Source organism: Leptopilina boulardi, unplaced genomic scaffold (assembly GCF_019393585.1).
Source record: "Leptopilina boulardi isolate dan_hultmark-lab unplaced genomic scaffold, ZJU_Lbou_2.1 LbouV2_114, whole genome shotgun sequence".
NCBI lineage: Eukaryota > Metazoa > Arthropoda > Insecta > Hymenoptera > Figitidae > Leptopilina > Leptopilina boulardi.
In genome coordinates, this window is record NW_026137657.1 from 706282 (window position 1) to 720749 (window position 14468).

Genomic DNA, 14468 nt, shown 5'->3' on the forward strand with positions numbered 1-14468 from the left:
TCACTAGAATAGCGAAATATTAAATTTAACTAAAGCAAGTAAACATTTTGCTACTATTAATTAAATGTTTCGCTGTTTCAGATAAATCTTTTTTTACCCACTTAATTATGAAAATAAATTCCGCTTCTTTTTGAGAAATTTTTTTTATTTATAATTATATTTAATATAAATTTTATTTAATTATAAAATATTTTAATGAAGATAATATTAAACTTTAAAAATAAATTAAAATTAGAGAAACTAAAATAAAGGGACTTATATATATTGCGAAAATAATTAAAAGTAGAAAGTAATTAAACCAAAAAATACGAATTACTTTGATAGAGTTTAATTAAGGAAAACATATGTTCCGGATTTCCTAACTTGTGTAAATCGAGGTTTTTCCACCCATTGACCCAAGTATGTTCATCAAACTACTTGTGCATACGACGGGTCAGTTATGGTGGTCATTACTGCTTAGACAATTAGAGAAATATATGAAGTTTCGTATAAAATTTCATTCAAAAAAATATATAATTTTTAATCTACATTTTCTTTTATTGTTACATTTTTTACAAATTTTCCATCTTTTTCTATATACCGTGAATGTCCCAGTTGTCGTCCACCTATGACCTAGTTTCCGTCCAGTTTAATTTTCAAAATAACATTTATAAAAAAATTATTTTCTTTTATTTGTTTACTTAAACTAATAAGTCAATTGCGTGGCAAAAGGAATAAATTATTGTTAAAAAAATAATTTAAATTACTATACGAGATATTTGTAAAATGGACGGATACTGAGACATGGACGGTAACTGGTACATCCACGGTATAAATATTTGACGAAATTCAAAACGGGTTATATACACGAAAAAAAAATGTATACTTTTTCAGTATTTTTATACAGAATTGTGAAAACCAATACACTGAGATTGAGATTGAATGAAACTGAATGAATAACCGAAAAGTTTCATACACTGACAAAAAAAACATTGCGAACTAAATCCATATATAAAAATTTTAACACTGAAATTATATTTTTCTATATAAAACATTTTTCTCAATAAAATTTATAGAAAAATTTATCATTTAATTTACAATTTATCTTGATCGTTATAATTTTATAAAAATTAATACCAATTTGTTACAAGAAATGTTTACAGGGATTTATTAATGTATTTAAAATGGATCCAAAAAAAAAGTCAATCTTCCATATCTGATTTGCTCTGACTCTCTCTCTCTCTCTCTCTCTTGTTAGAAACATATTTGAGTAATTAGGAAAAACAGGAAATGTTTTTGAATTATATTATATTACAATGCTTCATAAAATTATATATTTTTATCAAAATTTAAGATTTTTTGCTTATATAAATTTTCATACTTTTTTTCTCATTGCGCTAAATAAACAAAATTTGAAAATAATAAATTAGATGTTTTCCGCTTTATATGAAAGAATTTTATTCTAGATTACTATATATATATATATGAGAGTTTATTGAAATTTATCGCTGCAAAAAGTTTTATTTATCAAAACTTGTCTCTCTGCTTGCGACATACTATAAAGTGAATACGATATGAAAAATATTTTATAATTACTTTTCTGACGTGTTTTTTTGAGAGAAAAAAAAGAGGAAAGAAAAAGAGGAAAAATTAAAGTGAATTGAAATAAAATTCATATATTTCGAAATGAAATTAGTTTAGGTATTATTCTAGATGCAATTATTTAAATTAGCTTGAGGTATAATCGACTGTGAAATATTTGCTTGATATTAAAGAAAGTGCACTCCTACCCTTATACAATGTGTCTGCTTTGAAAATTTTGATTCATGAAATTTTATTTAAATTTTTACATTATTAAATTTGAAATTATTTCATTATATTGTTTAATTGTTTTTAATTAATTTCTAATAAATTTCTATTATAATTATATATTGTTTGGAATCAGATTTGTTTAAGAAAAGAAAAAAAAAAAACTTTCTAATTAAAGATTCTAATGAAAAGTTTAATTTTAGTTAAAAATTCCATAAATGTCTAAGACATTCTTTCAAAGCTTCTTTACTTCTCAAACTACTCCTAGAATAGGAAATTACTGGGTTGAAAAATTATGCCAAACTCAAGCAAGTATCCTTTAATTAGAAATTTATTTTTAATATTCGAAAGTTAACAACATTTTTTTAACGATTTAATATTGACTTTCTCATTCTGTTAAAAGTTTATATTTAAAAAAAAAAAAAAAAAAACAGTAATTTTGTATATTTAGAAAAAATTATTTTCGAGAATTTGAAAAACATTTCCAATTTTTATCAACAGAATGAAAAATAAAAATTATTTTAAAAAATAAGAAATATTACAAAAATATTTAAAACGCACACTGAAAAAATAATTTATTTAATTCAAATAATTGTTTACTATTATCAAATAAATATTTCCTTGAACCAAATAATTTCTATTTGAATCAAATTTTATTTGTTTTAAATCCAGAAATTATTGGTCCAAATAATTTTCAGTGGCAATTTAATTTTTAATTTCTTATTTATGAAAATAATTTTTAATTATTTTTCATTCTGTTTTTTTTTCTATCTCAACGGAAAGAAAATTTGCCAATTGTTAATTTTTCTTTTTTGGATATATTTTTTATTTTTGAGGAAGTACGGTTTTTTTTTTTTTTTATTCCATTGGATGAAAGCTGCAATCTGCCAGAAGCTTGCGTTCTTAACACACATACACTCTGCACTTTTCAGTGAAAAGTAGCAATAAAACATAAAAAAAAAAAAACAAAAAAACACTTGAAGGGTACGTACCACGGAAAGTCGAGGCGCCTTTCAGGCACTTCCGGAATGATGAAATTTACGTTGGTGACATGCACGAGGATGTGCAATTTAAGAAAAAAAAAGAAAAAGAAGAAAAAAAAACTTAATTGAAAAACTAATTTTTAAAATGAAATATTTTTGTGTTAACACGCACGTGTTTATTATTTCGTTTACATACACGATTTGAACGTGCAAAAAAGCGCACACGGCGGGAAAAAAATTATTGAAGGCTCACACAGAAAACAAGGACTCAGGACACGGGCGCGAAGGAGTCGCGACACTCACTGACGATTCGATGTACCGGCGTACAAACCTCATGCCGTGCGCTGAACTCGCGGACACCCATCACCCAACTCCCCCTACTTTTCAATCCCTCTTTCTCACTCTCATTCAGGGAATTCATCCTTCGCCCTAACAATTCGTTCTCTCCCTCCATTTTCAAATACCTCATTTTACTTCTATTTGCCACGACTTTTGAGCGTCTTAGCTTCCTTATACTATATGTCTGTCTGTCTGTCTGTCTGTCTTATGTCTTTCCATCTTCATGAAATGGCAAAATTCATCCCCCCGTTGTTTCACGAATACCGCACTTCGTTTTTCTTCTCTCGTTTCGTATCTTTCTACCAAATATTCTTCAAAATTAATTACTTAAAACTATATACTTCAATGCAATGAGGATCTAAAAGGCAGGCATTTTTTTATTTATTTTAAAGTAATGAATACAGTGGAACTTCTTTAATACACTGAAAACAAAAAAATTATTTGTTTCAAATAAACGATTACTTTACTATTATCAAATAAATATTTACTTGAAGCAAAAAAATTTTATTTATTTGATACAAATAATCAATGATACTTTTTTTCAGTGTAGAAACAATCAATAGAACAAATATTAATAAAACTGTTAACTAAATTGGAATATTTAGTTAAAATTGAATACAGTAGAAACTTTTTAATTGCACCTGATTGTGTTTATACATTCAATGAAATTTTATTTTTTATTGGTAATCTAATGCAGTCGAACCTTTCTATTATGATTTTACTTGAATAATTAGTTAAAAGTAAATACAGTAGAACATCTTTAATTGCGCCTATTTGTGTATTTACATTCAAAATTATTTATGAATAAAGAGAAGAATAAAATTGCAGTAGAACCTCTTTAATTGGATCTATTTGTGTTTTTTCAACATTCGAATACAGTGAAACCTCTTTAATTTGATTTCGCAATTATTAATGAAAGAGAAGAACAAAATTAAACATTTTGAGGCGATATGAAACACCCAATTTTTACAGTTGAATCTGAATACAATAGAACCTGTTTAATTGTAATTTTTTTTGTAATTTTTCAATTCAAGACAGCATAAATATTTTTTATTGACAACTAAAAGCATTAGAACCTGTTTATTTGGATTTTTACTTAAATCTGAATACAGTAGAACCTCTTTAATTGGATCCATTTGTGTTATTCAATTTAAGAAGGTAAAAAAAACAGTTTAACAGAATTCGTCGTTTTTTTATATCGATATTCGAATACAGTGAAACCTCTTTAATTTCATTTCGCAATTATTTATGAAAGAGAAGAACAAAATTAAACATTTTGAGGCGATATGAAATAACCAATTTTTACAGTTGAATCTGAATACAATAGAACCTGTTTAATTGTAATTTTTTTTGTAATTTTTCAATTCAAGACAGCATAAATATTTTTTATTGACAACTAAAAACAGTAGAACCTGTTTATTTGGATTTTTACTTAAATCTGAATACAGTAGAACCTCTTTAATTGGATCCATTTGTGTTATTCAATTTAAGAAGGTAAAAAAAAACAGTTTAACAGAATTCGTCGTTTTTTTATATCGATATTCGAATACAGTGAAACCTCTTTAATTTCATTTCGCAATTATTTATGAAAGAGAAGAACAAAATTAAACATTTTGAGGCGATATGAAATAACCAATTTTTACAGTTGAATCTGAATACAATAGAACCTGTTTAATTGTAATTTTTTTTGTAATTTTTCAATTCAAGACAGCATAAATATTTTTTATTGACAACTAAAAACAGTAGAACCTGTTTATTTGGATTTTTACTTAAATCTGAATACAGTAGAACCTCTTTAATTGGATCCATTTGTGTTATTCAATTTAAGAAGGTAAAAAAAAACAGTTTAACAGAATTCGTCGTTTTTTTATATCGATATTCGAATACAGTGAAACCTCTTTAATTTCATTTCGCAATTATTTATGAAAGAGAAGAACAAAATTAAACATTTTGAGGCGATATGAAATAACCAATTTTTACAGTTGAATCTGAATACAATAGAACCTGTTTAATTGTAATTTTTTTTGTAATTTTTCAATTCAAGACAGCATAAATATTTTTTATTGACAACTAAAAACAGTAGAACCTGTTTATTTGGATTTTTACTTAAATCTGAATACAGTAGAACCTCTTTAATTGGATCCATTTGTGTTATTCAATTTAAGAAGGTAAAAAAAAACAGTTTAACAGAATTCGTCGTTTTTTTTTATATCGATATTCGAATACAGTGGAACCTCTTTAATAATCTGAATACAGTAGATCCTCTTTCTGTTCGTGTTTTATAATTCAAAAACAAAATACATTACAGTTTAATATGATTCGTAAAAAAAAATTTATCAACATTCGAATACAGTTAAACCTCTTTAATATAATGTTTGAAATTATAAAAAATAAGAATAAAACTGAAAATTTTCAGAGGAAAGTAAACTAGTTCATTATAATTCGTAGAAACTTAAATTTTTTGTCAACATTTAAATACAATGAAACCTCTTTAATATAATTTTTGCATTTATGAAAAAAAAACAATAAAACTAAAGATTATCAGAGGAAAATAAACCCTTTTTTCCCCCTCATCCTTGATTTCTACGCCAATGCGTGAAAATAGTCAAAGATTCCTTCTATTGAGGCGTGGGAGAGGCTATTTCGTGTCCAAGATATAACCCGAATCACCGGAAATGCATCAACTGTTTCGAGGGAAAAGAAAAAAAAAAAAAGAAAAAGAAGAATCTTTGTTTGTATACATAATCGATTTTCCGTTGAGCGATACCTGCTGTTTAATTCCTGGACAATTACAGTCTCGTTACAATCTAACGGTGCATAATTACACGTTACGTTTCATTGATGAATCGCCGTTTTCCTTACGATCTCGCGCGACTTTAACAACACATTGACGTTTTGCAAATATAATAATATATATATATATAAAACCTTTCTTTTCTATAATTCATCAATTTCCCTCATGTATGTATCGTCTTTAAATTACACACATATATATATATGTGACACAATAATCATTTTGTATTCAATGGTGAATTACTCAATATAGTGGAATAAATAATGAAGATGAGTTTAGGAGAGAAAAAAAAAGTTTATTGTAATGATATAATGAAGTAAAAGAAGAATTATTATCAGTCCTTTGAGTTCCTACAGACAAGGATATATTAATTATATTGCCATTAGAATGGGAATAATTTTTAATTTTTTGAGAAAATTGTTATAAATCTACTAATTTTTAGAATATAATTGTACGCACTTATTTCTGTAATTCTTTGTTTAGAGTTAATTAACTGTTATTATTTATTTAATTTCATAATAATTGGTATACATTCTAATGATTAAAAAAATTTTTTTAATATTTTTTTTATAATAATTTAGATAAATTTTAGAAATTGTCAAGGTTTAAAAAATGGTATAGGATTACAGTAAGACCTATTTAATTGGGCAATAAAAAATGTTTTTGCTGTCTTGAGTTGAAAATCATAAATAGTTGCAATTAAACAGATTCTACTGTTTTTAAATTCAACCAAAAAAAAAAAAAAATTATGAATTTTCCAAATCGCCTCATCTATAAATATTCGCTAAATAAAATTAAAGAGGTTTCACTGAATTGGAATGTCGATATAAAAATTCGCGAATTCTGTGGATCCACCTTCTGAAATTGAATAACACAAATGGATCAAATTAAAGAGGTTCTACTGTATTCAGATTTAAGTAAAAATCCAAATAAAGAGGTTCTACTGTATTCAGTTGTCAATAAAAAATATTTTTGCTGTCTTGAATTGAAAATTACAAATAGTTGCAATTAAACAGGTTCTACTGTATTTAAATTCAACTGATTAAATTAAAAATTTTCCAAATCGCCTCGAAATGTTCAATTATTCTTTTCGTCTATAAATATTCGCGAAATCAAATTAAAGAGGTACCACTGTAAAAAAATCCACGAATTTTGTATAACTGTTGTTTTTTACCTTCTTTAATTAAAAGAAAGAGATACAATTAAAGAGGTTCTACTGTTTTTAGTTGCCAATAAAAAATATTTTTGCTGTCTTGAATTGAACATTACAAATAGTTGCAATTAAACAGGTTCTACTGTATTTAAATTCAACTGATTAAATTAAAAATTTTCCAAATCGCCTCGAAATGTTCAATTATTCTTTTCGTCTATAAATATTCGCTAAATCAAATTAAAGAGGTTCCACTGTATTCGAATGTCGATATTAAAATCCACGAATTCTGTTAACCTGCTTTTTACCTTCTTAAATTGAACAACACGAATGGATCCAATTAAAGAGGTTCTACTGTATTCAGATTTAAGTAAAAATCCAAATAAAGAGGTTCTACTGTATTCAGGTGTCAATAAAAAATATTTTTGCTGTCTTGAATTGAAAATTACAAATAGTTGCAATTAAACAGGTTCTACTGTATTTAAATTCAACCGAATAAATTAAAAATTTTCCAAATCGCCTCGAAACGTTCAATTATTCTTTTCGTCTATAAATATTTGCGAAATAAAATTAAAGAGGTACCACTGTAAAAAAAATCAACGAATTTTGTATAACTGTTGTTTTTTACCTTCTTTATAATTAAAACAAAGAGATCCAATTAAAGAGGTTCTACTGTATTCAAATTTAATAAATCGCGTTTGGGATACATTTTCACCCTCCCTCCCTCCCCCCAAAAAAATGATTTCCTACGTCCATGTTATTCGCGATATAACATAAAAAGCTTCATCGATACACCTTCGTGATTTTACAGTAAAGATTCACGTTTTGCGATCGCGGCGTTAACCAGCGGAAAGATGCGACAGTCAGCACATCAGTGAATCCTTATTTTATTTTATTTTTTTTTTGCCTTTAGGGTATAGTCACTTTCATCTTCTCCAATATTAGCTGTGGCAATTCCTTTCGATCGCATCGGCAATAGGTATAGAGATGGTGGAGCAGTGACTTTGCGCCATTAACCCTCGAGAGGTCATATGTACGTGACTCACAAGAGAGTGAGAGTGATCCCTGATAGTTCTTTATGCATCCGCATAACACTGAGAGAAATGTTACTTCTCTATATATACATTTGCTTACATGCTTTTATTATATACATTGACATGAGAAAAATATCACTGAATCACATTTCCGGTCAGATCGTGAGATTATATATGGATATTTTTCTAAAATACATATATAATGAAAGACACTCTAAGTATAAAAGGAAAATGAGATTTAATTTTTCCTCTCACAGGAAGAGAGATATTAAAAGAGGAAAAGAATCTCTCGTGTGATGAGTCTTTTGAATTTACATAATATATATTGCAAAAAAAAAATATATTCTTGATTTAAAAGGATTCCTCTTAAAATAAGAGGAAAATACTCTTTTAATAATATTCTTGATTCAAAAGGATATTTGCAAGAGGAATTTTTCATCTATAAAAAATTTTTTTTTCGGTGTTTTTAATCTATAAATTATACTTTACATTCTACTCAGAAAGTAATAATCTTATATTGAGAGGATCATATTATTGAGGTATTCTCTCTCAAATAAAAGAATATTTTATTTCTAAATAAAATTTATTCTATTAGAAATAAAAAAAATAAGAAAATAAGAAAATCAAATAAAATTTATTTTTCATTTAAGAATTTTCGTTTAGTATTGAGAGGATTTTAAATATTGAAATAACCCACAAAAAAACTGAATAATTGCATCAAAAGGATGAAACAAAAAAAGAAATTCGAAATACCTATCTAAAAAAATTCTCCAAACTGAAGAAATAAAATTTTTTTTTTTTTTCAAAAGAAACGGAAACAGAAAATTATTTCTTCATATTTTAGATATAAATGTGAAATAATAAAACTCATTAAATATTTCAAGTACATATGGTTAATTTAAATAAATACTTGAATGTGTGAAACAATAAAGAAATATGCTAATTTTGAGAATATATATATATATATATATATATATATATATATATATATGATGTAATATTGAACGTTATATATATTTGATAAAGCAAATCCATTCTTATAAATGATGCATAATGATTTCTTTTCTCATCAGAATGAACATATTCGATGATTAGGATCTACAAGTGTATAATCTTTGTCAATGGATGTTGAGTTAATAATAATAAAAAAAAAAAGAAGATTGCCTTTATCTTTATAAGATAATCTACTAATGATTCTTATATAGCTTCCAGGTGAAAGTACTCTACAACTATAACTGGAAGATTAACAAGAAAACACATTATTAAAAAGGCCTCAGGGGCATTGCATTTAAAATAAAACAAAAGATATAATTTATCAAAAATGAATGTATGCCTAATTTTGAATATGAAAGATTATCTATATAATTGATATTTAAAGCGCTTTCTCGCATATGGTTTTTAATTATATGTGAATTGTAAATCAAGAGGAAGACATTTTTTATTATATTGTGATGCAATTGAAATTTTATTTTTGCATCACAAATTAATTAATTTTCTTTGAGAATGATTTTTATTTTCTTCATTTATTTAAATCAAATAAAAATATATTTGAATCAAATAAAAATATATTCGAATCAAATAAAAATATATTCAAATCAAATAAAAATATATTTGATTCTAGAGCCTAATAACTTTTTGTTTCAAATAAAAAATTTAATTTAGCACAAATAAAATTTAATTTAGCGCAAATAAAATTTTTATTTAAACCAAGTAAAATTTATTTGGCTCTGAGACAAATATATATATATATAATTTCTTTGAGTGTACCCGTGTGGAAAAGTGATGTGGGCCCCCAGCGGGGGCCCTTATGGATCGCCCTCATGCCATGAGGGCCGCATATGGATGATCCATAGGGGCCCCTCATAGAAACGACATGCTCATCGATGAGGGCGCCCGCATGGGCGATCCATGAGGGTGCCCCTACGGGCGCCCTTATGGGCCCTCACGTTTGCCCTCATCTTGCCCTCAAGTTTGCCATAATGTTTTTTAATCAATAATATTAATAATAAAAGTTAATTAATAATAAATAAGCTTAAGTTATGAATAAATAACATATTTATTTAATAATTATTCAATTTTAAATTAAATTCTTACTCAAATTCAATTTATTAATTAACGTTATAATTAATTAACTGTCGGATATAATTAAAAGTAATAATAAATTAATTAATTAAAAAATTAAAAAATATTTAATTTATGCATACTATTAACGGATATTTTCATTTTTCAATTAATTCCTACATAGAATTAATGATTAAACGCAAACCTGAGAAATAAATAAATCTAACGCATGGGGGGAATCGAACCTACGACCTACGGACTATGAGTCTAACGCTTTACCAACTACGCTACGTACGCTACTTCAAAACGAATGCTAACTTCTTGATGCTATTTAAACTTCAAAAATACCTAACAAAGAAAAGTGCTTAACATCATTTAGTTAAAGTTAAGATATTAAATTATATTTTCCAATCAAATGCAATTTATAAAATATAATTAATTATATGCTTTATGATTATTATCATGAATCATCTCAGGCGAATTTTCAAAAAAGTGTAAATATATTTTTATTAAAAACGCGTTTTTCGTTGTTTTAAATCATTGGAAACATTCATTTTTTGTTGATAAAAAAATATTTGATTTTTGGACTTAGAAAATTTTGCTAATCGATCATGAGGGCGATCCATGCGGGCCCCTACGGTGGCCCTCATCTATTTTGCCATAAGTGTGAGTGTTATTTTCAAAAAAGTGTAAATATATTTTTATTAAAAACGCGTTTTTCGTTGTTTTGAATCATTATAAACATTAATTTTTTGGTGATGAAAAAATATTTGATTTTTGGACTTAGAAAATTTTGCTAATCGATCATGAGGGCGATCCATGCGGGGCCCCTACGGTGCCCCTCATGGATTCGCCATATGGATCAGCCCTCATGGGCCCCCGCCGGGGGCCCCGAACTCTTGAGGGCAAGATCGTGGCTTTTTCCACACGGGTATAAATAATAATTTTAAAAAAATATAAAGAAATTACATAACTTATATTAATATTACCGTTATTAAGAAAAAAAATTTTAAGTAACGGTTGCCATGGTAACGGTTGCTATGAAAACTGTTACCATGGCAATAAATATTTACTTGAAACAAATAATTTTTATTTGAGCCAATTAAATATTATTTGTTTTAAATACAGAAATTATTCGTCCAAATACAATTTATTTAGTTCAAATAAAAATTATTTGATTCAAGTAAATATTTATTTGCGATAATAATCAAGTAATTGATTATTATTTGAATAAAATAAATTTTTCTCTCAGTGTAAAACTGATGACTTTTTTGTTTCTGAAAAAGTCGTTGAAACATTTTGAAATTATACTAAAAAATTTATACCTGGAAAAAAAATTAATACACCTTGAATAATTTAATTTGAATATGAAAATATTATTAATTATTTTTTTTTATAATGCACATATTAACTGAGAATTGTTAATTTTATTGCTAATTAGAGATTTTTGCAAGTAATTGGCATACCGTAGATGTACCATATATGTAGTCTCTGTCAGAAGTCGCAGCATCCCATAACATCATCGTTATAATCGTTCCCCAAGCACCTGTTCATTTAATCGCATACATGTGGCATATATATATATATATATCTAATTAAGTGATTTCTTAGGCGCATAATTTAAACCACAATTAACGTCATAAATTTTTCTATATCAAACACAGCACATCTTTAATATTGCGAAATATTGTTTATTCAGCATTTCATTTCTTTTTCTTTTTTTACGATCCATTGCACGAAATCAAATCTCGCATCATCTAACGTTGGGGATCGTTAATGGACTTTTGTAAAAACAAAGGTTCACATGTGAGTAAATTCTTAAGAAAAACGTTATCGGATCATAATATAAGTAAAAACAATAGTTACATAGTCCTATGGTGTTAATAATAATTCATATACTGAAATAATGATATTTGCGATATCTTATTCTTTTCTTCAAAAAAAAAAAAAAATATATATATTGAAAACTAAAAAAAGATTTTTCAAAGAGAATTGTAATTAGTAGCCCACCCTCTTTCATTTAACAAAATCTGTATGAACAAAAGTTTTATTTAATTACAAAATCTTTTTCTTTTTTAACATATGTGAATAACTAAAAATACAAATTTTACAACTTGGCGAGTTGCTTTTCACGTTAAAGGATTCCGTCACGCCTTTAACAGTGGATGGGTGTAGATTCGATTCCATTGAAAACATTCTTTCTCGATCCGGTACTTCAAACAATTGCTTTGGTTACAAGTATCCTTGAAAAAATAGGAAAAAAAAAATATTATTAGAAAATTGAAAAAGAATTGCGATTCACATTATTAATTCTAATGCATCGAATTTTAATTTGTCCGAATTTTTAACAAAGATAGAATTTTTATTTGTCCAAAATTACAAATGTCCGAACAAACAATCGACAGAAAGATTTTGGCGTAATTTTAAAAATTCATCAATTAGAAATTATCAGGAAAATTGTGATTCGTCAATTTTAAAAATTGTGCCGAAATCTTTCTGTTGATGTTTGTTCGGTCATTTGTAATTTCGGACAAATGGAAATTTGGCGTCTTAAAAATTCGTACAAAATTAAAATTCGGTACACGCAGAGAAATGATTTATTTGAACCAAATAAAATATATTTGAGTTAAATAAACGTTATATTTGTCTCAGAGCCTACTAACTTATTTATTTGGCGTAAATAAAAGTTTTATTTGTCAGAAATAAATTTTTCTTTGCCTAAAATAAATTTTTTATTTCAATGAAATAAAATATATTTGCAACAAATAAATGAGTTAGTAGGCTCGGAGACAAATATGCCATTTCTCTGTGTGTAAATTGAATTTTCTGTCATTTAAAAATTCGAACAAAATGAAAATTTGTCTAAAAAATAATAATTTCTAATAAAATTCTTTAAAATGAAAATTATAATGATTTTTATGAGATAATTATGCCGCCCCCCCCCCCTCCTATTATCAAATAAATATTTACTTGTGACAAATAATTTTTGTGCGAATTTTTATTTGAATTAAATAAAAATTGTATTTGAATCAATATTTTTTTTTTTTTTGGAAAAATATTTTTGAGAATTTCTCTAGTAGAGTAAAAGTAGAGAAGTAAACTAATAAATTATATATGAGTTGTTACTATATCTTCCGAATCCGGGTTTTCCACACTAAAAATTTAGCGAGCGAAATATAATCCTCTGCATTTTCTGGATGACACAAAGTTTATGTTATAGCGTGCGAATAAATTTTAAATCCCTACTGCTATATGAGGGTGTTCAATCTCAAGTGACGGAATTGAATTCGTGTGTGGTGTGGTTTCGTATTGTATTTTTAAAGAAAGAAAAATTACTAATTTTTTTTTCAAATACAATTTTTCGTCTCGTTTGTTTTATAAAAAGGAAAATTATTTTCATTTAAAATTTTAATTAATTCCTTCGGTAAAAAAAACTATTTTTTTGCTCGATAAAAAGAATTATTTACTTATAAAAAATGTAAATGGGTTAAAGGGTCAAAAAAAGAAAAAAAAAAATTATGTGATTGATTGGGAAAATGTTGTTGGATGCCTGATAATTTTAAACTCTTTGCTTTTGTACTCGTTTTACCCCCTTTAGTCACGTTCACGTAACAAGTATTATACAAAGTTTCGTGCAAAGCCAATAGTCGCGTGTCGGATGCGCCAAAGAAAACAAGTGTTACACGAACCTTTGATACCTATATATAATTAAGAAATTCTCAAGGTACAAGGGATCGACTTGCATATATTTACAATAAGTTAGTTTTTTCCTACAAAAAAAAAAAAAGAAAATTTACATTTTAACTCAAGAACAAATAAGTAAAACTATTTTTTTTTTTGCACTCAGTGTAATCCCTCATAACAAAAGGATATCCATATCAATGGTTGATATCCTAGAATGGTCCCAAGGATATCTTGGGATATCCATAGGATATCCAAACCGCCGGTCTGTGGGACATCAACAGGACATCCATAGGATATCCCTAAGACATCCACAAAATATCTATTGGATATTATATCTCAGGATATCCATGGGATATCCTCAGGATGTCCGTGGGATATTCTTAGGATATTCACGGGATATTTAATATCTCAACATATATTTTTAAAGGTTAAAATTGTTAAGCTAATATAATGAATAATAATATAATAAAAACAAAAATCTTATGAGCTTCTAATTTATTTTAAATGAAGATTTGAAACACATTTTTTTCAAAGTTTTTAAATAAACTTAATGTATAATTAATATTAATAATTATTCGTTATTTGCGGGGAAGAATTTATATTGTTAATTAGTTAATAATTTTTCAAATTAAACA

At 26.5% G+C, this 14468-nt stretch overlaps 1 protein-coding gene across 2 annotated transcripts in view; it reads right to left on the reverse strand.

Annotated features, from left to right (window-relative positions):
- The window catches only part of LOC127281996 (putative uncharacterized protein DDB_G0282133), a 48671-nt gene extending 45602 nt beyond the window's left edge, over nucleotides 1-3069 (reverse strand). For both annotated transcript variants that reach the window (XM_051306065.1, XM_051306049.1), the window contains exon 1: nucleotides 2781-3069. The gene's annotated coding sequence lies outside the window, so the exon portion shown is untranslated. The remainder of the gene's footprint in view (nucleotides 1-2780) is intronic.
- Between the last annotated feature and the right edge of the window lie 11399 nt (nucleotides 3070-14468).